This window comes from Microcebus murinus, chromosome 25, assembly GCF_040939455.1.
Source record: "Microcebus murinus isolate Inina chromosome 25, M.murinus_Inina_mat1.0, whole genome shotgun sequence".
In the NCBI taxonomy this organism is placed as follows: Eukaryota; Metazoa; Chordata; class Mammalia; order Primates; family Cheirogaleidae; genus Microcebus; species Microcebus murinus.
In genome coordinates, this window is record NC_134128.1 from 2,474,096 (window position 1) to 2,499,946 (window position 25,851).

General features: G+C 51.1%; 1 long non-coding RNA gene across 1 annotated transcript; it reads right to left on the minus strand.

Moving 5' to 3' along the window:
• Positions 1–11,916: 11,916 nt before the first annotated feature.
• Positions 11,917–13,578, minus strand: LOC142864335 (uncharacterized). The gene is made up of 2 exons (XR_012914860.1): positions 13,549–13,578; positions 11,917–12,621 (listed from the first exon to the last, which is right to left on the minus strand). It is a non-coding gene; the product is annotated as an uncharacterized LOC142864335 (long non-coding RNA).
• Positions 13,579–25,851: the final 12,273 nt, after the last annotated feature.

Sequence of the window (25,851 nt, forward strand, 5' to 3'; positions counted from 1 at the left end):
CACCCTAACTCCAAGAGGGCAAGACCAGGAAAGAGGGGCCCCACATGATTTGCCAAGCTTTGGGAAGGGGGTGTGGCCAGCAATGTTCTCCCCTAGCCAAGGCTTCATAGACCTTTCTAGAAAGAATGGGAAATTAGATTGATTGGGGTAGGAGGTGGTACTATGCAAACACACACACATTTTCTTGGGAGGCTGAGGGAGCGAGAGGGAATCTAAGCATTTTCTATGGAAAACCTCCCAGCGTTATTCTTGCAGACATGCAGCAATGACGAGGGCTCTGGAATAGCTGGAGGGGGGAAGTAATCTGTGACTCAAGAGGGGACCTTACCTACTTTCAATAAAGTCTCCTTTTCTTTTTTTCTTTTATTCATACATAATATTTTACACATATATTGGGTGCCTGTGTGTTACTTTTAAGGCTAGATAGAGTCACCATAGCTCTGGATGTTTCGGAAGTTCTGGGTAAGGTTAATTTTAATGGGAATGCTTCACCACTTCATAATACTGTATCTAACATCCTCACACCTCCCAGGGTGCTTTCGAATTCAGCTCCGGGCTATGCAACGGTTACATTTTCATCCCTGTATATCACAACTTCCATGGTAGGGATAAGTAAACCAAGGTTCTATGGATTTGTCTTCTGGAGCAAGAAACTCTATTCTTTTAGGCTTGATACACAGTGCAATTTTGTCAGCATTTTTCCTGTTTGTCATAGAGTTTAATTTTCTTTTCTTTTCCTTCTTTCTCTTAGAAATGTGGGTTTAAAGCCACCCCTCATGAAGGGCTATCAACAGATGAAATGCATTGAAAGGAGATGAGAACAAAAGAGCTTGGCCGCCAGCCAAGGATGGTAAAAGGATGAGAACCATTGTGCTGTGAACCTAAAAGTGCTCTAAAAGATAAAGTCTGTTTACAAGCTAGAAAAAAAAAATTTAATAGATAAATAAATAAAAGGATGAGAATTTAAAATGCTAACAGGTTAGTACTATGTGGGGTTTTCTGATCTCTGAAGTTTCAATGCATTTGAAATGTAGGGACCAAGATCCAGGTCCATGGTCCTTCCTTGGAGGACTGTGACTCCACACGCCCAGCGCAGATCCAAGGGCAGTCTAACCAGGCGGCGTCCGCGCTTGCCGTGGAGACTGGCAAGCCGGCGAACGCGGCAGCTCCCTGGAAGCCAGGACCGGCCACCGCGGCGGGGCGGCGACGGCCTCAGCCTGCGGAGAGCGGGCTCCGTCACCGGCCTCCGTCTTCGCTCCTGTTTGATAGAACCCCAAAATGAGACGTGGCATCCTCAAGCAAATGCTAGAGCCTCCGGGTTTCTTCTTTGCAAACCACTGTCTGTTTTATTTAAAGCCCAAACCAGATGGGCAAAGATCCAGCCCTGACCTAACATGACAAAAACTCCGTACAGCTGTGTGTCCCCAGCTACCGATTTCCATTAAACACCAGGTAAAGAGCGGGCGTGGTGGCATGCACCCACAGCCTTGGCTGCTCACTCGGGAGGGCTGCCCGGGAGGACTGCTTGAGGTCAGGAGTTCAAGGCTACAGTGCGCTAAGATTGCGCCTACGAGTAGTAGCCGAATTTCAGCCTGGCACTGCAGGAAGATCTGTCTCAAAACAAACACCTACCAGGTAACGGTAGCAAGTTTGCCACAGCTCCTTTCAGGTAATCAAGATTATAAAAAACATCTCTAAAGAAGATAGCCAGCGCTCATCTCTTTCCATGGATGGGTGTACTTTCTTTCCAGTGGTGTAGTTAAGTAGACTAGTGTCCCCGACTAATGTCCCCACCCGCACCCCAGGTTGCCTAAATCCCAAACAGCATGAGAAGATCAAACAGTTGGAGAAAATGAGCAGCACTGAGGGATTCATCTTGTGTTGGAATAGTGCATGCAGCGTGTAAGTTGAAAAACATGCAAAAAATAGATGTTGATTTGATGTAGAATCCTAGGAATTCTTCCTGGAGAGATACCACGGCAATGGCGGGTTTTCATTCTTCAGCACCACAGATTTGGTGATCCTGAATTCTATGAAGCAACTGTCTGCAGTTTTTTGGCTAAGCCACACCCTAATCGACTTTCAAAAAATTATGTTCCCCCTTGTACATTTTTAAGTTGACATTTAAATTTTTTTTCTTCAAAAATTAAAATAACTACGAAAGATAGCATTTCTAGCATACTGTAAATAGTGGCATTTTAAAATAAAATGGTTTCATTACTCTGTAAAATATATCTGACCAAACATAAACACAAAAGTGATTTGAAATTCATTATCTATAAATAAATAATCTCTTCTTTAGCTGTTGGAAATGTAATACCTTTAAATTGTATTTTCATTCCTCTTCCACACAGAATTTTGTTCTAGGAAAATATATTTTTATGATTTAAAATGTTTATCGATTGCCCATTCTACTCTTTTGCTACAGAAATGTGTATAAATATGGACATCTAAAAATTATTAGTCCACATTTTGATTAAAAAAATACATTCAGATAAAAAGTAAAATTTTGTTGGAAATGTACCTCTAATGAAATGGTTATGGGTGTCATGGTGCCTTGATTAAAGGCTGCCTTGCTGATGCCAATACTTTGATGACCTCTGTCTTTGGTGCCCCAGTGTAGCCCATAGGCTCTAAGACGGCCCCTGTCATCCCAGCCCCTGGTGTCTGTGGGCTGTGCAGTAGTCCCCTGCCCTGAATGTGGTGGGGCCTGTGGTTTGCTTCTGGCTAGCAGAATGCAGCGAGGGTGGGTGCACGCACACGGTTAGAAGAAGCAAGCCCCAGGCTTCAATAGATGAGTAGAGTGACTATAGTTAAAAACAATCTATTGTCTGTTTCAAAATAGCCAGAAGGGACTAATTTGAATGGTCCCAGCATAAAGAAAATATAAATGTTTATGGTGATGATATCCCAATTACCCTGGTTTGATCATTACACATTATACGAAAGTATCAAAATATCACATATACACAAAATACGTACATCTAGTATGTATCAGTAAAAATAAATAAAGTGGAAAAAATAGAATACATCAAGGTGGTGGAATGTCACCTTTGTGACATGTTACAGAAGATGGTGATTTCCCTCTTCCTAGCACGGGCTCCCGACTGTCTCCCTCACTGGCTTTGATGAAGTGAGCCCGTGGCAGGAAGTCAGGGCAGCCGCCAGCAGGGAGCTGTGGCCCCCAGTCCAGCAACCCGCAAGGAACTGAGTCCTGCCAAAACCACGCGTGCCTGGCAGTGGCTCTTCCGCAGGCGAGCCTCGGCTGGGACCCCAGGCCAGCAGACACCTTGAACACAGCGTCATCAGAAGCCTTGACTCAGAGGGCTTGGCCACGCCTGGGCCGCGTTCTTGACCCACAGGAACCATGAGACAACATGTGTGGGCTGTGCCCAGCTGACCTTAGCCCGCCTGACACACCGGGGCCAACACGCTGGGGACTAGCACTGCGGCGGCAGCGGGGCTGCGGAAAGGCCTGCCCTCCTCTTACGGAGGCCGAGAAGGCTGTTTGTGAAGGGGAGGTGTGCAGAGAGCTGGCCTGATGTTTCCGCCATGAGTGTCCCCGTGCAAATATCTTGGAAAGGAGTACATTCCCAGATTGAGAATAGACATTCCTAGCACTCTGGGAGGCCGAGGTGGGAGGACCACTAAAGGTCAGGAGTTCGAAACCAGCCTGAGCAAGAGCGAGACCCCGTCTCTACTAAAAAAATAGAAAGAAATTAGCTGGGCAACTAAAAATATATAGAAAAAATGAGCCAGGCATGGTGGCGCACGCCTGTAGTCCCAGCTACTCCGGAGGCTGAGGCAGGAGAATCGCTTGAGCCCAGGAGTTTGAGGTTGCTGTGAGTGAGGCTGACGTCACGGTACTCTAGCCCGGGCAACGGAGTGAGACTCTGTCTCAAAAAAAAAAATTAAAGAGAATCTAGACATTGAATCCCTTAAATCTGCGGCGTCCACACACTCCTTAGGGAGTTTCTCAGTCCCCAGAGGTTGGCGTAGCCCAGTTTGAAGATGGCCGCAAACCTCGAGCCAGGATGAACTCTGCACTAAGGGATTCCTCTGCCCGTGTTGGGGGAGGAGAGCTGGACTCAGTGGCCAAAGGGGGGTACTCAACTGCCCCTGGGCCTGCGTCCCTCCTGCCTTGGCCTGGGGGGTCTGCCTCTCCTCCACGCCACCTGGTCCAACTCCGTGCCACCTGGACAGGGCCTTACCAAACACCTGCGGTGGACAAAACACTCACCCAGGAGTCGGGAAGGGGCATCAGGGTCTGTGAGGGGAGCCAGCGTAGGAGCCAGAGCACGAGAGCCTGCCTTCGTCCAGGGAAGCCTCCGGGAGCCACACCCTGGCTGCCCTGCGTCCCCTTCCCGAACTCCTGAAGACCTGGGTCGCACACGACCTGCCTGGCCTGCCAGTCGCCTACCTGGCAGTGCCGTCTCCCCAGCTGAGCTCCTCAGGAGCAGGGATCATGTCTTAGACTAAAAAAAAACAGACATAGTTATATAAAATTAAATTTAGTCTAAATAACTTTCAGTAAGTAATTTATGTTCACTGTAGAAATTTTAGAAAATAAAGATAAGCAAAACAAAAACAAAAAACAAAAAAACAAAAAACCCCAAAAGCAAAAATAAAAAAAGACAGGAGAAGAAAGAAGAAAAAAAATCATCTAAAGTTCTTCTATGCAGATATAATCACTGTTAGCATTTTAGATGCTAACCTTTGGAGCCTGAAACAGTCACTTTTGGTTTGTTTTTTTGAGACGGGGCCTTATACTTGCCCAGGCTGGAGTGCAGTGCACTGTAGCTCCAACTCCTGGGCTCACACGATCCTCCTGCCTCAGCCTTCCAACGTGCTGGGATTACAGGCACATGCCTCCAAGCTCAGCTAATTTTTTGTAGAGATGGGGTCTCACTGTGTTGCCCAGGCTGGTCTTGAACTCCTGTTCTCAAGTGATTCTCCCACCTTGCCCTACCCAGCCTACATTTCACACTGCGGTCTCCCTTCCAGCATCTCACGCGGGCCTGGCACTCAGCAGGTGCCGGTTGCTGTGCGGCCAGCCTGCTCCCCCTGCGCGGGGCGCACAGCAGCAGCTACAGGACAGTGGCGGCAGAGCTCGCCCCTGCTCCCCCTGCCACGGAGGCCCTGTGCATGCCTCCTGCCAGCCTTCCTGCCTCCCTTCTCACAGCCCTTTCGGAGGGGCTCATGGAAACTCTCCTGTTCCCCTACCCTCGCTGCTGTCTTTTCCAGGGGCCCCTACCTGGAAATGAGCAGGTGCTTAGGGTTGGCCAGACATGAGCACCGGGGCACATTTAGGCACAGGGGAAACATTTTGTTCAAATGGAACCTTTTCATTGGAATGCCTTGGGCCCTCCGGCGTGATATAGCAGGGGCCTGGTGTATGGACGGATTTCATCTTCCCCACACCTTGGCCACTTTGTCGCTAGCTCTGGTGCCAAGGCCCTCCCTCTGTCCCTCCCCGTTGCCTTCTTTGCCTGTCCGCTTAGGCCCGTCCCTTTCAGGGAAGGCTGGTGCTGTGCCTGGACGTTCTGCGCCAGGTCACTGAGTCCTCTAGGAGGTCCAGGCACAGGCAGGGCTCAGACTCTGAGAGGCACAGCGCAACGGCCACGGCACCTGGCAGGGCGCCCTGGCCGCAGGGGAATGCTGCCTGCCTGCACCCTCACAAAAGGCCATGTTCCCTCTCACCTCCTAAGCAGCAGTTGTCAGCCCGGCTGCCGCTGCTTGCCCAGCTTGTTCCTCCGTCTCAGCAATCATCCGGGAGGAGGCGAACACCCTTGACACGCGGAAGGCATCTGACGGGGGAAAACCAGCAACAGAGTGAGCAACACAGCCTGGATGGCGCTGAGTCTGCTAGAAGCAACCTCAAGGCGCTGCTCAGAAGCAGCACGCTCAAAGGAGGGCTCCAGGCCCTGTTGCCAGCGACGCCGCCTCCCTAGGCGGTGCCAGTGTAAGAGGACCTGTAAGTTTGGACCCAGCTTTTTCTCAGTGAGCATGCCAAAATGAGGAGAGGGAAGTGGCACAAGGACAGAGGGAAGTGTAATGGTTATGCTAGACTTAATAAAGAATTCACATTTACTGAGCACCTACTATGTGCAAAGCTTTGGTTATATCAGGGGAGGAAAAAGGAGGCAAATGAGACTTCTCTGCCCATGATAACGTGCATTTCACCGTATCAGAGAACACATGCTCCTGTCTTGTTTCAACCTTGTATTGTTGGAAGGGGACCCTGAATTTACAAGATTCAGGTTAGAACTCCATGTGCATCTCGTGTTCCTACTGTGCCCCATGTAAATTTATTAACTCTCTGAGTCTCAGTGTCATAGACTGAATGTTTGTGTCCCCCCCCCCAGATTCATATGTTGAAACCTAGCCACTCCCCATGTGATGGTACTTGGAGGGTGGGCCCCTCATGAATGGGATTAGTGCCCTTACAAAAGGGATTCCGAGAGCTCCCTGCCCCTTCCCAGGGTGCGAGCACACAGTGAGAAGACCTTGGTCTATGACCCGGAAAGCGGCCCTCACCAGAACCCAAACTCACTGGCTCCCTGATCTCGGAATTCCAGCCTCCAGATCCGTGAGAGCAAATCCCTGTTGCTCGTAAGTCCCCGGCCTGTGATATTCTGCTGTAGTTTTAGCTGCCCGAGGGGATGGAGACCGTTTGCCAGTGGTGGAACGAGGTCTGTGCCAGGTGCCTTGCTGGGAGGGCTGAGCCAGGACTCAACAGCCATGCGTCCAGCACTTGCAGGCACCCCGTGCATGGTGGTCTCCCTCCCGCTGCCCCCGAGTCCTGGTCCCCTGGGCAGAACAGAACTCTTTCCCCTCCTCAGTCAGGTTTGGGAGGGGACCTTATCTCATGAGTCTTTAAGCAGCAAAAGTGCAGTCATCATTTTTAAATTTTGGATCTCCATTTCATTTCGTCTCTGGCAGGGCGATTTATGCCCTATCCTATTTCCTCCTGCAGCCAGATCGGCCTTTATTATGCTGTCAATTGTGCCGAGCGCGGGCGCGGGCGCAGAGGCGCCGCGCAGGCCGAGCACGCGGACTGGGACGCGAGCCACAGCTTGGCTGGGCCTGAGAACGGTCGAGGTTCCTGCCCCGCTCGAAACTGCCGGCAAAGCCCGCTGTGTGGAGCTCAGTGCGGCCTTGGAGACAGGCACCTGGCCTCTGCAGGTGCGGCGCGGAGGCAGCAGGCGGCCCCTGGAAGAGCAGCGGGAAGGCAGAGGCGCCTTCCACGGCCGCTCGTGCGCACCCGGCAGGGCCCAGCCAGGCCTGGGGCGGGAGGGGAGGAGGCGCAGACCTTGCTCCGGGCCCAATGACACTGACCTTCCTAAGGGCAGGTCATGCCCAACGTGAGGCTGGCGCCCTGCGGAAGTCCCCAGTAAACTAGAGCGCTGCTGTGGTGCCGGCCGGAAGCCCTCGCCCTGGAACGCGCGTTTGTTTTGCCACGCGTGGACACGACCTCCCTGGGCAGGTATTAGAGGGAGTATTCTGGATCGTATTCTTTTCTTGGGAGGGTGTTAACTATTCCGGGATGTGTCTAGTCTGACACGTGTCGGAGCCACTGGGCCCCGGGTGCGGACTGGCTGGGGGCGGGCGTCAGCGGGCCGCGCGATTGACATTCTCAGGGGCGGAGCCAGCCAGGTTGCTCCTCCCTCCCCTGCTTGGCATAAATTAGGTGAGAAAACAAGGCATACCGAAAATTTCATTGTTGATACAATATGGACGGAATGGTGCAAGAGACGCCACGAGGCAGGGTGCGAGGGAGCCCCGCTGGGGCACAGGCACGGGTGCCTTGGGAGTTCAGGGGAGAGAAGTTCCTGGGGTTTAGGGCAGTTGACAGAGCCCAGCTAGGCCCCCTGGCTAACTCTGAGAGCTAGGTGTGTGGAAAGCAAGATCTGTTTCTGAGAAAACACAGAAAGAAGCAGGAATCAGGAGAATGATTCCAGCAGGAACCCCTAAGCCTTCCTGGGAAGGCACAGAACTGCTTTGTTCTGCAGAACCGGCCTATCCCACCGGCTGAAGCGGTGTCCTCCCAGGGCGCAGCCCCACAGGCCACACGTGGACTCCCTTCATCAGTGGCAGATGGGCCAAACCAGGCTAAGATGCGTATCACGGTCAGGCTTGGAGTGGCAACCAGGTGACAAACCTGTGGCTCGCAGCAGAGGCGAGGGACCCTCCTCTGGCTAGACCAGGCTCAGGGCTCACGAACTGACTCTGCTTCCAAGTCCCAGCAGCCGCTCCCCATCCCCCACTGCAGAAACACGCCTCCTCTCTGCACAGTTGCACCCTCCACCAATGGGTCCATTCCAGAGGGGACGCGAAGGAGGGGTGGGGAATGCTTGCGGAAGGCTGGTGGGGACAGCAGGCAATGTGTCACGGAATGGTAGGACACATTCCCCAGAGCAATTCCTTTAGGAGCTGTTTGTAGCCTGGGTATGGGACAGCCATTAACGTAGATCTAGAGAATAAAATATTCTGTCGTCTTCCTCCTCTGCAAGTAGGGTCCATTCTTATGTTTATTTATGAATCCAATACTATGTTTACCTGCATATTTCTTCTCTTTCTTTTCAATGTGCATTGAGCTTTGTTGGCCTCGTGAATAACACAGTACATTTTATTGGCGTTTGTAAGCATTGCAATAAATTAGACATGTTAAAAGTACATATTTCTGAAAATAATTACTTGAGTTTTGGCTAACAGAGAGGTCACCCCAAGAGAAACATCAATTTCTTTTGTTGAAGAAAAGGCAAACATTTTTATGAAAGCAATACTCACTCCACACAAGTGGTACCTGCAGGAGTACGCATGAGAGATGGTGCATGTGCTTTTCCCATCAGCTGAGCAGCAAAACAGGACAAATATTTTGAACAGTTCATATGTCAAGGAGACATGTGCAGTCTCTGTTATTAAAATAATAGTGGTGCATGGATGTGGTGCTTTTATCTTCAAAGCAATTTATGGCTGTTCATGAGTTGACTTGGGACAAAAGATCAGAAATTGGCAGGAGATTCTGGGTCTGTGCTTTGGGAAAGAATGGATGGGACAGAGATCAAAGAAGCGTCCCCAGGCCCCATGCTTGGTTAGTGTGTCGCTTTGGATCCTGAAAGGAAGCCTGTGGTTCTGCCCTGGGCTAGTTTCTTCTGCACAGCAGAAGCCCGCAGTTCAATGCAGGGGAAAGGGATGTGCTCGTTTTTTCACCAGATCCCAACCCCCCGTCTTGTCTGGTTATACCCAGACCCAGGGTGGGCCAGGATACATGTCCCACACCAGGGGCCCAAGGACCACCTCACGCTTGTCAGCCTAAGGTAATCAAAAGGCTCAGGGTCCTGTTAAAAGAGTTTATTCAGGCGCAAAATGTGAGGGCTGCCGCCTGAGACACACAGACACCAAAGAATGGTGATTGGTGCTCCCGGGGCAGGAAAAGCGGAGATGGATCTTGGCAAAAATGGAGGTGCTCAACAGAACCTCATTTCCCATACAAAGGCAAGGTTTGATTGGCTACTGCTGATCACACGCTAAGAGGTTGCTTAACATTTATTATAAAGAAGTAACAATCACAAGAGCCTCTGTCTCCACCATCATTGAGTCTGGGTTTGAATGAAGAATTAACTCTCGAGTCTGGCGAATGCATAACATCTCAACAGGAAGGAGAAAAACAGCCATATTATTGTGACTCAGTTTCCAGGGCCTGCCTTTTCCACTTAGTGTAGTAAATTTGGAAGGTCCTGAAATTTTATTTTCTTGTACACGTCCAAATTAAAAAGATATTTCAGATCCTGGAGGGGCCTCTACATCACTCCAGTCTCCTTGGACCAAGATGACGCTACAGTCTGGTTCTGATGTGTTGAATATTACTAAGTGCTTAGAATGTGCTATAAATGCATCGTGCCGTTTAATCCACACAACTCCTCTCTGAGGTGGGCTCTCTGATTTCCCCCAGTTTTTGGGTGGAGACATGGGATAGGGGGTGATTAAGCAGTTTCCACAAAGTCCATAGCAGTGGGCAGGGGGTAGGGGTTCACACTCAGGTAGCCCTGCCTCTGGGTCTAACACCATTAACCCTGCGCCATGTTGCCGCCATATTTCAGAAAAAGGAAACCGAAGTTTTTAAACTTCATGATTCCATATACAATAAGCTTTTGTAAGAGCCTCTGACTCTAGGCTTGTGTTCGATTGTCATGCTATCCAGTGAGCATTTCAAGATGTTGACCAAAAAGGACAAGGAAGTCTAAATGGCTTTTCGGCAAACTATTTATCTAGAATCCCAGGGGGTTGAGTAGCAGATTTTTGATCTCAACATGATAGGCCAGGAAATAATAAGAAGAAAGTTTCATCTGGACTATGATGAAACGCACGTTTGCAGGAACTGTCTGTCCTGCCCCGGGTGTCTGCCTCCCAGCCCCACCCAGACGGCCTGCCCTGTCCCTTGCAGGGTTGCCCTGCCTGCTCCCCTGGCCTGAACTTGCACCCCTTCTACGTGCAGCCCTCACCCTCCTGACCTCTCCCAGGCTGAATGACACTCTTAGATTCTTAGTCACCCTCACCTCCTGTGTCTCCTTCGCTTAAGCAACCTGAGCCTGATGCTGGTGCTTGGGCAAGGAGGCTGATTCCATCAGCACACCTGTGCCCAGTTCCTTTCCAGGCTCCTTAGCTATCTATGGAGCACCCACTTGCGCCAGGCGCTCTGCTAGGTGCTGGTGTTGTCTCGAATAGGACAGGCACTGCCATTGCCCTTATGGAGCTTATGGTCTAAGCGGGAACCAAGCATCAAACAAATAAATGAGCAGTGATTTATCAATTGAAATGAGCACCATGAATGAAAACTCTAGGGAGAGAAGTGAGTGGAAAACAGGGGCTCCTGGCTTCCTCTGGGGGCGGGGACAGGCTCTCTCGAGGAAGTGACCTTTGAGCCGGAAGCTGAGGAACCTGCAGAGAGGGAAGAGAGAAGGCGGGAATCCCAGGAAGAAGGAAATGCCGTGGCGAGACCTGAGGTGGCCGGGAGTCAGGGGACACTGGAAAGGCCAGTGTGGCTGTCCTGAGAGCAAGGGGGTGGGAGAGAGGAAGAATGGGCTGGGCCAGGGCCTGCAGGGTTTTGTGGCCATGGCATGTGTGGTTTTAGTCCCAAGAGCAGTGGGAAATTGCCGAAGGGTTTTAGGTAAGAGGCTGACGCAGTCTGCCGTGCCTGTTTGAAAGGCCGCGCTGGCGTTCATGGGGAAAGCTGGGGTGCCGCACTGGGACTCCACGGGAACAGCCCGGTGAGAGAGGAGTTGGGGCTGGTAGAGGATCTGTGGGGACTGGATGGACATTAGTTTCTGGAAGGGCAAGAAGGCATCTTTGCACGCATGCTCAGTTAGTATGTGTTTATAAATTTCAGCTTCCATTATTGTCATTAGCAATCCATGTATGTAGTTTGGAAATACATAAATAAATCAGCATAACATTGTTAAGCAAAGGGAAACCACATTCTAGATTAAAAGTTGGTAAACCACGGCTGGTCTTGTGGGCCAAAGCTGGCCCAGTGCCTGTTTTTGTAAATAAAGTTTTATTGGAACATGGGCCACGCCCATCATTCCATCTTGTCTGTCTACAGCCACCATCGACACGGAGTTGAGCAATGTAACAGAGATTATACAGCCTTCAAAGCCTAAAATACTTACTTTTGACCCTTCCCAGAAAAGCTTGCTGACCCTGTCATAGATCAGTGCGCTTCCTGTTGTGAGAGCGGTTTCTTCACCGTTTCTCTCTTTCTTCCCGGTCCTGAGACTGGGGCTCCTCTGCCCACGCGGTAGAGGCAGTGCCGTCTTCCTAGTGAAAAGCAGTATCCTGGCTAAGTGCACACAACTTGCTATAATTCTATGTATTCCCACTTTACAGAATAAATCAATGCCACCATCCGTGGTATTCTATTTTAATTTAGTTTTATTTTTTTTAATAAAAATTGTATTTACTTAGAAGCATTCAGAATATAGCTGCAACTTTTTTTTCTTTAATTACAAAGTGGTATTCAGTTAACAAAACAACAGCCAAGACAACTGAAGATGAAAAACCGCCACCCCATACGCAGCTGCCGGAGCGGCGCACCCGCAGAGCCCGCGCGCTTCCCGCCGTCTGCGCCCGCGCTGCGCCGAGGCGAGTGGCTGCGGCACGCCACCAGGACAGGCTGCCTTGAGACACCGTCGGTGGTGTGTTAACTGTGCAAAAAACACTGCACAGTTTAAACACAAATCTTACGCAGCCTACATCTCTGTTTCTTTAAAAGGAGTGAGTCGTGTACAGGGGGTTAAATGCTTTATAGACAAGAAAAAAAACTGCACTTGAACCAACTTATTCATCATCATCATCCTCTTCATCTTCCTCATCCTCCCCCTCTTCCTTCTTTTTCTCGCTTTTTCCAACCTTGACGAGCCCCTTCCTGCTGCGCCAGGCTGCGCTTCAGCTCGGTGGGCCGACTCCCTCCCGCGTGCCCCCTTCAGCTTCGCTTGGCAGGAACAGCAGGCGGCCTGTGTCTGTCCAGGAGCCTCACAGCTTTGCGGCTGGCACCAGGCAGGCTGGATAGCTCCGGCTGGAAAATGTTTCTCCAAAACAAAGCGAGGGATTGGCAGCTACCTGGAATTGAAAACCATTCAGGTCTCACAAGGCTCAAGCAAGGAAAAACACAGACGCACCCAATCGCAGAGTTATTTTATTTGATTTTCTAAGGAGTAGCAAACATCACCTTTGGGCAACGGGAAACCTTGAGAATGAAATCCTCAGCGTTGTGTGATAGGAGGCTGCCTGACAGGCGAGGACTTGGGCCAGGCGGCCAGGGGAACTGGCTCCGCCACTCTCGGCTGTGTGAGACTGGGCCATCACCAAATTCCTCAAAACCTTAGTTTCCTCATTTGTAAAATGAGGATAATAATCAGACTAACCTTGCAGGGTTGTTCATTCATCACAAATATGTATTGAGCACCTGCTATGTACTAGGGACTGTCCTTGTCCTGAGCATACAGCATGACTGGTCAGAGTGGCCACCTCATGGCGTTTGCAGGGTGGGTGGAGGCCTGAAGCGTGCCTGGCAGGCACAGAGCACTCCACGAATCTAGGATATTATGGGCTAGCAAGGATCACCCACCCCACCAAATCTTTACCCAGACCTGCCTCGGCAACCCAGGGTCTCAGGGGAGTGGCTGGCTGAAAACTGTCTACAAACCCAGAGCCAGATTGGGGTGAGGGGAACACTTGTCCCAGTCATGGTATTTAAGGGGACACCAAAAAACTCTAATCAAGATAAATAATATCTTAATGCAATATCATAAAAATATACAAAAGAATTCATGAAGAACAAAATGTCAAAGTTTTAATAAAGACAGGCTCGATGGGACTGAATTCTGCGTATGCCTCAAGCTAGGAGCCAGCTTGGCCCGGCTCCGGCAAGCATGTCGCAGGAGCCCACGTGCACACGGCACGCACTTGGCTTCCTAGAGCGCCGCCACGCTCCCTCCCTCTGCAGCACTGGAGCAAACGCTGCTTGCGGAGCGTGAGTTCACAAACCGTTTTTCTTCTTTCCTCCTCAGATGCCTCAGAAATGGAGTTTTGGGGGGGGGGGTTGTTTTATTAACATTCATCAGAACATGGGCCAGAGAGCTCTCAGTAGTTGTTGGCGGGGCCTGAGAGAGTCAAAACAAACAAACAGCCCGGGGACAGAGAGAGGCCCCGTGTTGCTGTTGGCGTGGCTAACGCAACACACGCTGCTCGGCTTCAGACCTGGCCCGGCCTGCAGGCCCAGGCCATGGCAGGAGGCTCGTGGGAGTCGGGCGCACTGCTGCAAATCTGGCTTCTAGGAGCAGAAGCGTGTGTGAGAGGGGCGTTCAGTGCGCCAAGCCCACATTAGCCACGTGATCATGGAGAACATTCCAGCAGGTTGGATGCGATGGAAGGAACGCTGTCAGTTTTCCCAGGGACTGCAAAGTGGACCTTAGAAATCACTGCACTGACTGGACAAATTATTTGCCCTGGTAAATGATGTTTCTTGCCCCAGTGGCCACCTGTGGCTCACCAGGCCAGGAGCTGTGAGGGAAGGGAGGGGAGACGTGAGTCCTGTTTTAAGGGGCTTCTGGAGCAGTTTCCTGGTTGCAGACGAATCACACTGCCTTGACAGAGGCTTGGGGAGCTGATTTATGAGTCGACACCACCCCTTCCACACACACTTTCGTCGCCTGGAGGACAGCACTCAGCGTGGAAGGGACAGTGGGCTGGGTCCCGCCACCTGCCGGCTCTGTGACCTTAGGCCAGTGCTTCTCGGGCGGTGGCCCGGCGGCAGCAGCAGCAGCCCTGGCGGCGCGTGGGAAATGCGGATCCTCAGGCCGGACTCAGCCCTGCAGAGCCCGGAGCTCTGGCGTGGCCGGCAAGCTGGGTTTCAGCCGCCCTCCAGGTGATTCCGAAACAGGCCCAAATTTGGGAACCACGGTTTGGGGCAAATCTCTTCATCTCTTTGGTCTTATTTTCCTTACCTCCCACAAAAGGGCCAGAAGGATATGTCACAATGCACCCTATTAAGTCGTGGGGATCAAATGAGCAAGCCAGGGTAACTCGACAGTAAAGGACAATGACTAATTACCAGTTAGCAATAATTCTCGCCAGTGCACAGCAGGAGCGTCCCTGAGGCGCCTGCGCCCTGGCCGTGACCTGCTCGGGTGTTCTCTTAGTGGGCTCCACCGTGGAAATGTCCCAGGAGCGCCTTCCAGGCAGGCCCGCACGTCACAGGCCCGCGTCGCGGCGGGAACCCTCAGCACGCTCAGGGCGGATTCCGCCGTCAGCGCCTGTGGGTCTTCCGCGAGGCGACCGCGCCTGCGCCTGCGGGTCTTCTGCGAGGCGACTGCGCCTGCGCCTGCGCCTGCGGGTCTTCCGCGAGGCGACTGCGCCTGCGCCTGCGCCTGCGGGTCTTCCGCGAGGCGACTGCGCCTTCAGACGCCCAGGCCGGCTGCTGGCCTGGGGCTCCCGGGCTGCCCCGGAACCTCGGCCCCATGCAGCCCGGTTTCTTTGCCCCTTGGCTTTGGTTGCAAAATGAATAGGCCTCAGGTGTGGAGTTATTCAGCGTGGCCCAGCGTGGACCCCTTTCTTCAGAGTCTTAAGGAGGGAGTGGAAGTAAAACCAGGAGGCAAACATTCAGGAGAGCCTGGGAACGTTCCCCTCACTTCAGAGGCCAGCCAAATGTATCGTGGGGACTAGGAGAGAGGGACTTCCCTTTTACTGGACGCTGGGATCCAGGTTACGTAAATAGTTGAGAGCAAACCACCTCTGTTTAAAAAAGCCAGAGTGGCAAACATGCAGATGGTGGGCTATCAAAAGAAAGGAGTTTTCAGATAAGAATCCCCAAATTCATTAAATAAGAGAGTCACTTGGTCTTTCTTGGGAACTGTTAGGTGAAAAGGAAAACAAAAAGTCATGTGTCACATCAATTTCTCACATGACAGTATTTTTACTTGTCTGTTGGGATAAAATACAATAGAAGTCACAATTTTCACCGTTTTGAAGCCTATATTCACATTGCTGTGCAACCGTAAATCTTCCCAAACCGAAATCTGTCCCTCCTAAGTAGTGTCTCCCCTGTCCCATCCCCGCCCCCCCCCCCACTGCCATTCTACTTTCTGTCTCTGTGAACGTGACTACTCTAGTCACCTGATAGAAGAGAAATCATACGCTATTTCTTCTTTGTGACTGGCTTATCTCACTTAGCATACTGTCTTCAAGATTCCTTTATGTTGGAATACGTGTTAGAATTCCTTTCCTTTTTAAGGCTGAAAAACATTCCATGGTATGGACACACCACTTTTTGTTTGCCCATTCATCTGTCGACGGATGGTACTTTTACTTTCAGCCTCCTGTGTATGACCTCAAAAGGAGGGTTCTGCAGAGCACAGTGCACAGGGCCCAGAACACAATAAATATCAGTATTAGTTAGTATCTGAACGTGAGAAAACGCACATTCACACATGACGTGTAGCCCTGGCCTAACCACTCAGCCGCTAAAGGAGAAATCATTATCCTAGGCTGTCAGTAGGTGATCCGGCCAGAAAAGTCATCACTCACCCCCAGCTTGAGAAAGGGATGGGAAATGTGGTCTAAATGTTAGTTTGTAAAAACACAAATATGATCAGGGCAATGGGTTTGGTAATGTTAATCCTTAATTTAATAATCTCCCTGGCGACTGCATTTTGAGATACCAGAGATGATGACATTGTGAACACTTATCTGGAAAGTGTTGAAATGCAGCCAAGCTGAGCCTGTGTCCACTAACAGAGAACGCACAGTTGTGTATTGTCTATGTTGATGACTCTATTCTCAAACTAGTGATTTGTTTAAGCAATAGCTACTATCTTTATAGATGATGTTAAAATATTCCCAGAATGTACGTGTTCAAAGTGTTAAATTTGAGAAGGAAACAGTCTGCATTTTTGTTTTCTCCTTTGTTCCAAAGTCTGCTTTACTAGGGCCTTACTGCAGAGTTAGATGTCTCTTAAAAGGGAAGTAACAAGGAGCCAGGGCCTGACCCTCAGCAGGCACCAGGTAGAATGGCGGTGCCAGCAGTAAACAAGCATGTCACTGCCTGGCCTGCGAGGCTGATCTCTGTGCGGCCCCGTTGCCCTGTTGGATGAGGACGAGGGAAGGGAAGACCCACGGGCTCCCGGCTGGGCTCCAGTGCTGCCCCCGGACCTCGGCCCCGTGCAGCCCGGTTTCTTTGCCCCTTGGCTTGGGTTGCAAAATGAATAGGACTCAGGTGTGGAGTTATTCAGCGTCTGCTTACTACGCAGAATGAAAGGGGAGAAGAACAGTTCAACTCCACATATGCACGTGAAGCAAACGGCTCCCTAGGGGAGAGAGGAAGCCTGGCCGGAGTTGTGCAGGCGGAGCTGTGTGCGAAGTGGAATATTTCATAAATATAAGCTTGAGAGGCAGCAAGAGGGCTATTAACATAATATTCACATCACATTAATAGCCCAAGGGGACAGAGACAGAGGTGAACTCCTTTCCGTCACTGACGGGATCCCCCAAAGAACATATTCTTTTTCATTTTCTCTATGCATCTAAGTAATGTTTTATTAATAAATAACCGGAGAAATGCAGACCTTTCAGGTATCTTATGCACTACATCTGGGCCATGCAGGTGAAACTACTCAGGGCTATCTCCCAGCTGGGAAAATTGCAAGTACATAACTTATAAAAATCTTTCTTCATACACTGACTTCACAGATCTGATGAGCTGCAGTGGGAAGGACACGCATCTCCTATGTGCTACTTTTGCCAAAAAGGTTTAACCTGGTCTGATCATCAGGAAGATCAGACAAATCCACAAAGGAAAAAAAATTGTCATATGCTCTTTAAAGAAACGTCATGTCATGACATTCAATGTTGTGACAGACTAAGATGAACTATAGGGAGGAAAGATTTGTCCTCTACTCTCTTATGTTATATGGCCTATAAATTAAGCTTTAAAAAGACAGATTAATAGGAGAAAAAGTATGCAAGTTTTAGTTGCTATTAATACCTTTACATGCCACAGGGCATTTCTAGAAAGAAGTAAAAACCCCAAAGAAGCAGTTAGATGTGCAGGCTGATATACCATTTTAACAAAGAGTGATAGATTGTGGAGACAAGACAAAGGAAAATGGACTTTGAGCTGGGAGTGGTGAACTGCAGGAAAGTGCTAGAAAACATGCTGGGGAACTAAGGAAGTAAGGATTACTTCAGTAAGGCCGCTTTGCATAGACTCGTCTCAGCATCGCCATATCTCCGGGGATTCGATGCTCTCCTCTCCCTGGTGCAGGGAGGGCCCCTTTCTCTGAGAATTTCATGTAGAAAGTCGGGGGGTGGGCAGAGAACTCTTTCTACATCTAATATGTCTCCATTCCTTTCAGCTCAAAATAATCAATATGCCAAAGCAGCATATTTTGGGGGTGTTCTGATCCCCATCAAAACAAACACACAAACGCAACTACAATAATAAACCATTAAAAAAGGCAAAGGGATCTCTCTATATTAAAGAAAACTAAAAAAGCATGTCAACCAAATGCATGAGGAACTTTGATGAAACAACTACAAAGGACATTACGTAGACTACTGAGAACATTGCATGTGGATCTCGTATTTGATAATATTCACATTAAATCTCTTGGGTGTGATGACGTTATTTTGGTTATGTAGAAGAATGTCCTTGTTCTTAAGAGATATATGCTGTCATATCTAGGAATAAAATGTGTTATCTCTGATTTTCAAATGGAAAAGAGAGAAAAAGAAGACATGGACAAAATGTTAACAACTAAGAAAAGGGTAGACTGGCATTCATTATATAATTTTTCAATTTTTCTATAAGATTAAAATTTTTCCAAGTGGAAAGTTGGAAGGTAGAAAACTGTACTCTTTTGTAAGACATTTTTGATTTCTAAGGCAGATACCATGGCCAGGTGAGTCTGTAGGACCCCAAGGAGTACCATCCCACCAAGAGGAGGGACTGCAGGAATGACACCCAGCGGGCACTTGCCTGCGATCCACACAGGGAGCGCTCACAGGACCCACGCTTGCTGGGCGTGAGTGCCAACTCCAACCAGTCGTCGCAGCTGCCGGCTCAAGCCTTACCTGACCTCCTGGTAAAAAGTGGGTTTCCAGATACAACAGTAGGGCCATGCCTCCAAGCCGTAGATGATTCCTTGGGGAGCAAGAGACTTAATATAATACTTGTCTGCTATGAGCAACTATTTCTTTCCCTTTTTCTATTTTAACAAGAAATAAAGAATTATTCTAATTCAGGTACTGTAAGTACCTCATATGAAGTTAGTCATCACTCTTTCCTGGGATTTATTGATTTGATTAGTATGAAAGTTAGAAGTCCTTGAAGTCATTGTTCAGCAATGATTCATCCCCAATTGTAATACTGGGGCAGAAATGACGCTTTTATCAGTTACCAATAATGTTGCTCTTTTTCTTTAATCCCCAGAAGCAAGTGTTGGAAGAGATCCTTTAGACAACACATAGTGGAGGACACTTAAAATTTCCACCCATCAATGTGTCCAGACCTTCCATGTTCTATGCGTGTGTGTATGTCACTCCCTGTGTAGGAGATTCTTTCTGACTCCTTCCCTAGAGAGTCCCTACCTGGCTGTTCAAAATGCTTCTCCAGCTCTAGCCTCTCTCGAAGCCTCCCTGGACATCTTCCGGCCTGGAGTCAGAGATGTCCACCCCATGCTATGTGCCCGTACTCCGCGGCTCCAGGGTCTCGCTCGCGGCACGGAAGTTATGTTTCTCTCTTTCTCCCTCTCAGAAGACGGTGTGTGTCTCTGGCTGGAGACCAGCAGAGGATGGGCGCGTGGTAAGTAGCAGATACTTGTTAAATGAATGAATGTAAATCATCAGTATATCCAGAAGGATCTTGTGGAATTACAGAATTAGGATAACTCATTAACCCACCAGCATTTACCACCCATTCGCAAGGATTAATTTACCAGATTAGCTGGTGGTCCCCTGGCACAGAGCAGAGGCCTGAATAAGACGGGCTGACGAAGAAGAGGGGCGCCAGGCCGGGCCCGAGTTGGGTCCCGCGGCCGCGTCACGGGCCCGGTTGGACAGCGCCAGCAGAGCGTGCAGAGCCCGGCGCTCCTGCCCAGCTCACCTCCCGGCCTTTCTTCAGAGCAGTGCTGTCAGGAAGAAACGGGATGTAAGCCACCAATGCAGACCTAAGTTAAAATCCCTAGAATCTACATAAAAAAGAAAAAAGAAAAATGAGTGAACTTAATTTTAAATATATTTTATTTGACCCCAAATTTCCAAAATATTATTACCTTAACACATGATCAACATAAACATTACGACTGAGATATTTTACATGCTTTTTTTAATACTAAAGTTTGGAAACTCCGGGCGGCTAGTCTGAATTGAGCACATCTCAGACTAGCCCGTAGTCAGTCTCGTGAGGCTTTGGCTGCTGCAACCTCTTTCCTGATGGTGGGTGGAGACAGCAACACCACAAGGAAGAAATTCTGGTCTCTGTTCAAGCTAGCAGGTCATTATATCACATCTGTGCTTGCAGTATCTTTTCCTGGTTTTTAAAATTATTTGTCTCTTACACACGGTGTGTTTTGTTCCCTGTTGACACAGAAGCACGGAAAAAAAAAAAAAGACAGAAACTGAGATGTGGGCGATTTTAGAATGAATTCATTTGTTTAAAAATATTTAAAAAGACACACACATTAGTATATCATATCCAATTATTGTGGAAGCAGAGAATTTTAAGTTACTGAAAATAAGGACCAAAGAAAAATCATGTCAATAAAAAAAGTCAGTGTACAAATATCCTTGCTGATTTGCTACCTTGTCATCCTTTTCTGTGAAATTTCATCAAACCCAGAGTTGGCTGGCAAAAGTATTCTCATTCTTCACGTCTGTTTATATTTTCCTTGGCATGCTCCGTTCTTTGCCCAGTACTGGGGGCAGGCATCTGTTCCAGAATGTATAATGTTTTGTTCCCAGGATCTGTTTAATAAGGAGTTTTGCCTTTTTGGAGCTGACAGCTGACCGGGAACAACCAGACTTGGGTAAGTAGGCACGTGAGGGCTTTCACAGCCCTTGGGGGTTCTTTCTGCCAGGCCCCTGCAGCCTGGAAGAAACGCAAGATGACTGAGAGGTGGCTACTCCCCACATGTCTCCACCAGGTTATAATAAAGCCAACACGGACCAAAGTGTGTCCCAAACAGAGGCATTTATTAAACAAACATTCATTAGATTACAGGGCCAAAATAGTTTAGATAACTCATTTGAAAACTTGACGAAGGCCCAGTTTGCTGTCTGTTTAGTCGTCCAAATGTGCCCTTGGGTGAAACGTTCACTCCAGATAAAAGCACATTCCATGGATTGAATTCTGCTGGCATCGGCCAGCAAAAATCTCCCTTGAGCTAAGTCAGAAACCAGACCATTGGGTCAAGCCTCGGCCAGCTTCTACCTGGAAAGGCTATAGGCCTCTGTTAGGTGCTCAAATAATGTGGTTTCACGCTACGTCCTTAGGTTACAATGATGACGAGGAAACAACCTGTTCCAGCCAGGCTGCCGTCTGTGTGGAGCTGGCGCGTTCGCCCGTGTCTGCGCCGGGCCTCTCCAGGTCCCGCAGCCCCCCGTGTTGCAGAGCTGCGCGGCGCTGCGAATCGGGGTGTCTACCGCACCGCCGGGGCGGGGGGCGGCGTGCCCTGGACGGCCGGTCGGGCGGGGCTGCGGCCTGCCTCGCACCCTGAGCTGGAACAACTGGGTAAATAACCACCTTGCTTGTTTGTATTAGTCTTTATCAGATATTTGTATTGGTCACATTTATTTCAATGTTTTTATATTAGAAGTGTTTGGGGGCTTTATTTAGAAGTTTATCGATGTTTTGGGGGCCAGAATTATGCTGTAGGAACTTAATTCTTGTTTTTCTCCATTAACCTGTGGTCACCTTGGTTTCATGATACACGTTTCGCTTAAAGACACAGTTTCCAAGAACCTGCCCCGGCTTAAGTGAAGACTTCCACTCCAATCAGCGAGCCCTTGTGTTCAGCCTTACAGATCCTGTTTCAGGGGTTTATCTGCCAACTGAGAAGAACGAAGAGTTGATCGAGGGTAGGTGAAAGAAGCACTTCCCTGGTTGCCTGAGGACCAGTGGTTTCCGCTGTGTCCGCTGATGGCACTGGCTTAGGTGGCGACTCTCAAGCTAACGGATACTGATAATTCAGTCTCCTCGGAGGAAGGTCTGTGATCATCTGGAAGACACAGCGGGCTCCTGCTCCAGAAACGGAGCTGGGGTCACACAGGGGACTGCGGCTGCCTCTCAGCTCCTCAGAGCACAGTGGGGGCACCCTCTGCCCGCGTTGTGAGAGCAAGGACCAACAGCCTACTCCAGATGTTGCGTGCTGCCAGCGCAGTAGCCATTCGTGGGCATTTTATTTTGCTCTCCAGATCAGCAAACACATTGTAGAGATGGTAATCAATATTCAGATTATGAAACTTTTAAAAAGCTGGTGCTTTCACCTGAAACGACCTGGCGAACTAAATGAGAGGCTTCGGGTCTGCAACAGCGAGGAAGCAGGCAGGCCTTGCTGCGCCCTCCCAGAGCTTCTGACTCAGCAGGTCTGAGCTGGGGACCAAGAATCTGCATTTCTCACAATGCCCAGGTGGTGCGGCTGCTGCAGGTCTAGGGAGCACTTAGAGAACCGCCGAGAAAGGAAAGCGGAGAGAAGGAAGGAAGGAAAGGAGAGAGGGGAGGAAGGGAAGGAGGGCAGAAGGAAGAGGAGGAAGAAAGGGCTTAACCCCAGAGCGTCAAACAGTAGACCCGTTCTCTCCTGTGATGATTATTGGCTTTCCGTTCACCAGCCCCGAGCCGGTCACTCAGGCAGACGATCAGAAACATTCCGGTGGTGGCAGGGCTGGTGGCCCAGAGAATGACGTCCAGAGAGCTCAGAAATGGCGAAGGAGCCCACAGGCAGGGGGGCAGTGAGGAAGAAGCTGAGAAAGGGCCGCGAGCCTGGGGGAGATCGCAGAGCTGTGGGATGCAAGGGAACCTCGGGCTCTTGTGAAAGTGCAGATCCCTCAGGCTGGGGTGGCGCGTGCCTGAGTGAGGACCCCTAACAAGTTCCGAGGTGACACTGATGCCGCTGGCCGCTAGACCGCAGCTGGAGCAGAAAGAGTCTAGATGGCGCCCGAGAGAGGCCTCGGCACTGAGCACCTGTGGCAAGAGGTGGCAACGGCCGTGGCCGCCCTGCGCCTGGAGCGTCTTGTGAGCTCAGAGCACCGAGACCCGGAGCCAGGTGGGCTAATCCACCTGGGACAGAGGGTGAGCGAGAAAGAGGGTAGATCCCATCAGCCATTAACTCACAGAGTGATTTTAGACAAATCTTTATTTACTCAATTTCCATATCTAAAACTTGGAGAAATCTGCTTGAAATGGGATGGTGCCTGCAAGTGCTTTCAGAAGTCTACACGAGGCGCTGCTTGCGAGGGGACTTCGCCCCCTCCGGCTGAAGTGCAAAGTCGAGGCATCACAAGTCAGGATCCCTTAGGAACCACAAGACCAGGAATTCCTACTTGGAGCCGGCCATGGAATCATCCTGAATAATTTAATAAAAACACACATGCCAAGGCCTAATCCCCAGGTTGTCTATATTCATTAACATTTCACCAGATTATTGTTATATCCATTGTCCACTTCAAGCCCCATTTTGACCCCGCATTTCAAGCCCTGCCAGGCTCCTTCCAGGCTCAGCAGTGCCCGCCAGCCTGCCCTGCACCCGGGGTCTGCTCTTCTCTTCCAGTCTGACTCAGGCACACACGTAGTTTCAGTTCTGTTTTTTTTTTTTATGAGCCAATAATGATATATTATTATGAGTCCCTGCGCTCCATTGCGGTTTGCTCCTGTGCAGCACATTCTGTGGGGTCTGACAAATGTGCGATGGCATGTGCCACCACCCCAGTATCACACAGAGCAGTTTTATTGCCCCCAAAGTCCTTTGTGCTCCACCTGTTCACCCTTCCTGCCCTCGCCAACCGCAGCCCTGCCAGGCGCGGACAGGTTTGCCCCTTCCGCAGTTTTGTCGTCTTCGGGGCGTCACGTAGTTGGACACGTGCAGCATGTTCCTATGAAAGTCCCTTCCAGATCTACTCGCTCACTTGCAACATGCTTTTAAGGGTTTTCCACACCTTTTCATAGCTTGAGAACTCGTTTCTTTTCACCCCTGGGCAGTGCGCCGTCCGCATGTGCCGCATTTTCCCCCTTCACCTGCTGAGGGCGCCCTGGTTGCCGCCAGCCTCGGCAGTCGCGAATCTGTACGTGGGTTTCGTGAGGACGTGCGTTTTCGGCTCGTTTGGGCAAATATCAATGCCTGCGATTGCTGGATCGTGGGGTCGGAGCCCGCCTAGTTTCGTGAGGAGCCTCGGCACTGACTTCCCACGGGGCTGCCGTCGGTGTCTCGCCGCAGGGAAGGAGCGTCCCTGCTGCCTGCGCGGCCGTCTGCCGTTCGGTGCCAGCCCGCATACGGCGGCCCAGAGCGCGTCTGGTCGCGGCGCGGTTTCGGCCGCTCCGCCGCGTGGCCCAGGCCCCAGCACGCTCCAGCAGCCCCGCACCAGCCCACCAGCTGCCGGGCGCTTCCCGGTCTGCGCCTGTCGCCCTGCGTACCTACCGTTTGTTGACCAGATGCCGTCCATCTTGCAAGACAGAGCGCAAGCTCCATTTTCTCCCACATCTCCCTGATCGCTCCTTCTGTCCCGCGTGGAGTCGGCTGCTGGCCTGCCCCCCGCGTCCGGCGCGTGGCCGCGGAGCCGTGCGGCGGCCGGCCCAGCCCTGCAGACCGGGGCGGCCGCGAGCGCACTTGCCCTGTCCTGCTGCCTGACGGGGTCGAAGCTCGAGCCATAAACGTCCGCGCGCATGTGCAGGAGACAGACATCTGCGTGGGAGCGGCCCGTCTCCAAGGGGCCCGCCCTCTCCAAGGGGCCCGCCCGTCTCCAAGGGGCCCCCCGTCTCCAAGGGGCCCGCCCGTCTCCAAGGGGCCCCCCGTCTCCAAGGGGCCCGCCCGTCTCCAAGGGGCCCCCCGTCTCCAAGGGGCCTGCCCGTCTCCAAGGGGCCCCCCGTCTCCAAGGGGCCCCCCGTCTCCAAGGGGCCCCCCGTCTCCAAGGGGCCCGCCCGTCTCCAAGGGGCCCGCCCTCTCCAAGGGGCCCGCCCGTCTCCAAGGGGCCCGCCAGTCTCCAAGGGGCCCGCCCGTCTCCAAGGGGCCCGCCCTCTCCAAGGGGCCCCCCGTCTCCAAGGGGCCCGCCCTCTCCAAGGGGCCCCCCGTCTCCAAGGGGCCCCCCGTCTCCAAGGGGCCCGCCCGTCTCCAAGGGGCCCGCCCTCTCCAAGGGGCCCCCCGTCTCCAAGGGGCCCGCCCGTCTCCAAGGGGCCCCCCGTCTCCAAGGGGCCTGCCCTGACGGTCCTCGAGGAAGGACGGCAGTGCTGCTCCACGCGCCGCTCCCGAGGGCTCCACGGCACGCTAGCATGACCGGGAAAGGTGGGCAGCCCCTTTTCAGGGCAGCACTTGTTTCATTATGCTGATACACACTTTTTTGTGATTAAAGGTAGAAGGAAGGAAGAAGGAGAAAAAGAAGTATTTATTCTTTATAAGCAACATATATTAGATGATTAAAAATGAAAAGGAAAACATGGAGAAACTTTAATACATTGAGATATTTCCTTAAGAAGTTCAAAGTACTTTCTAAGTAAAAATGTTATGAATTCCTACAATACATACATTTACGCAAGAACTATGATCACCTCTATGTTAAGGTCTGCGGTTAAAACCCTGTGTCCACGTGGCGCCCTGGAGAGTGTGAAGACAGACCCGGGGCTCGCTCCAAATCCCCGGCCTGTGGGACGTCCGGCCGGGCCGACCGACGAACGCGAGCAGCCGGTGCGCAGCCTCCGGTCACGGCAGAAGACACAGCCTGGTGACGGGCGGAAGTCCCTCATGGAAACGCCTTTCCACCCTTGTACGGCGGACACTCGCCTGTGGCTCCCGCGACCCCAGTAACAGTCTTCCTTCAGGCTGTCAGTCTGGTCAAAGGCGAAACTCCTGGAGAGCAAACGTGAAAGCGCATCGGTCACACCGACTCGCGGTGTGCGTCTGCTAGGGGCTTCACTGACGGAAGAGGCGGCTGCCGGGCCGCAACGGGAACGGGACTGCGCGGGGAGGCCAGGGAGCGAGGACAGGGCTCCTGCCTCACAGCTGCGCCAGCCCTTTACCCTGCGCGGTCTCTCCTCACGACGGGCAGGTGTGGGCAGTCAGTGTGGGGCTGGGCAGGCGTGCAGGAGCCTGC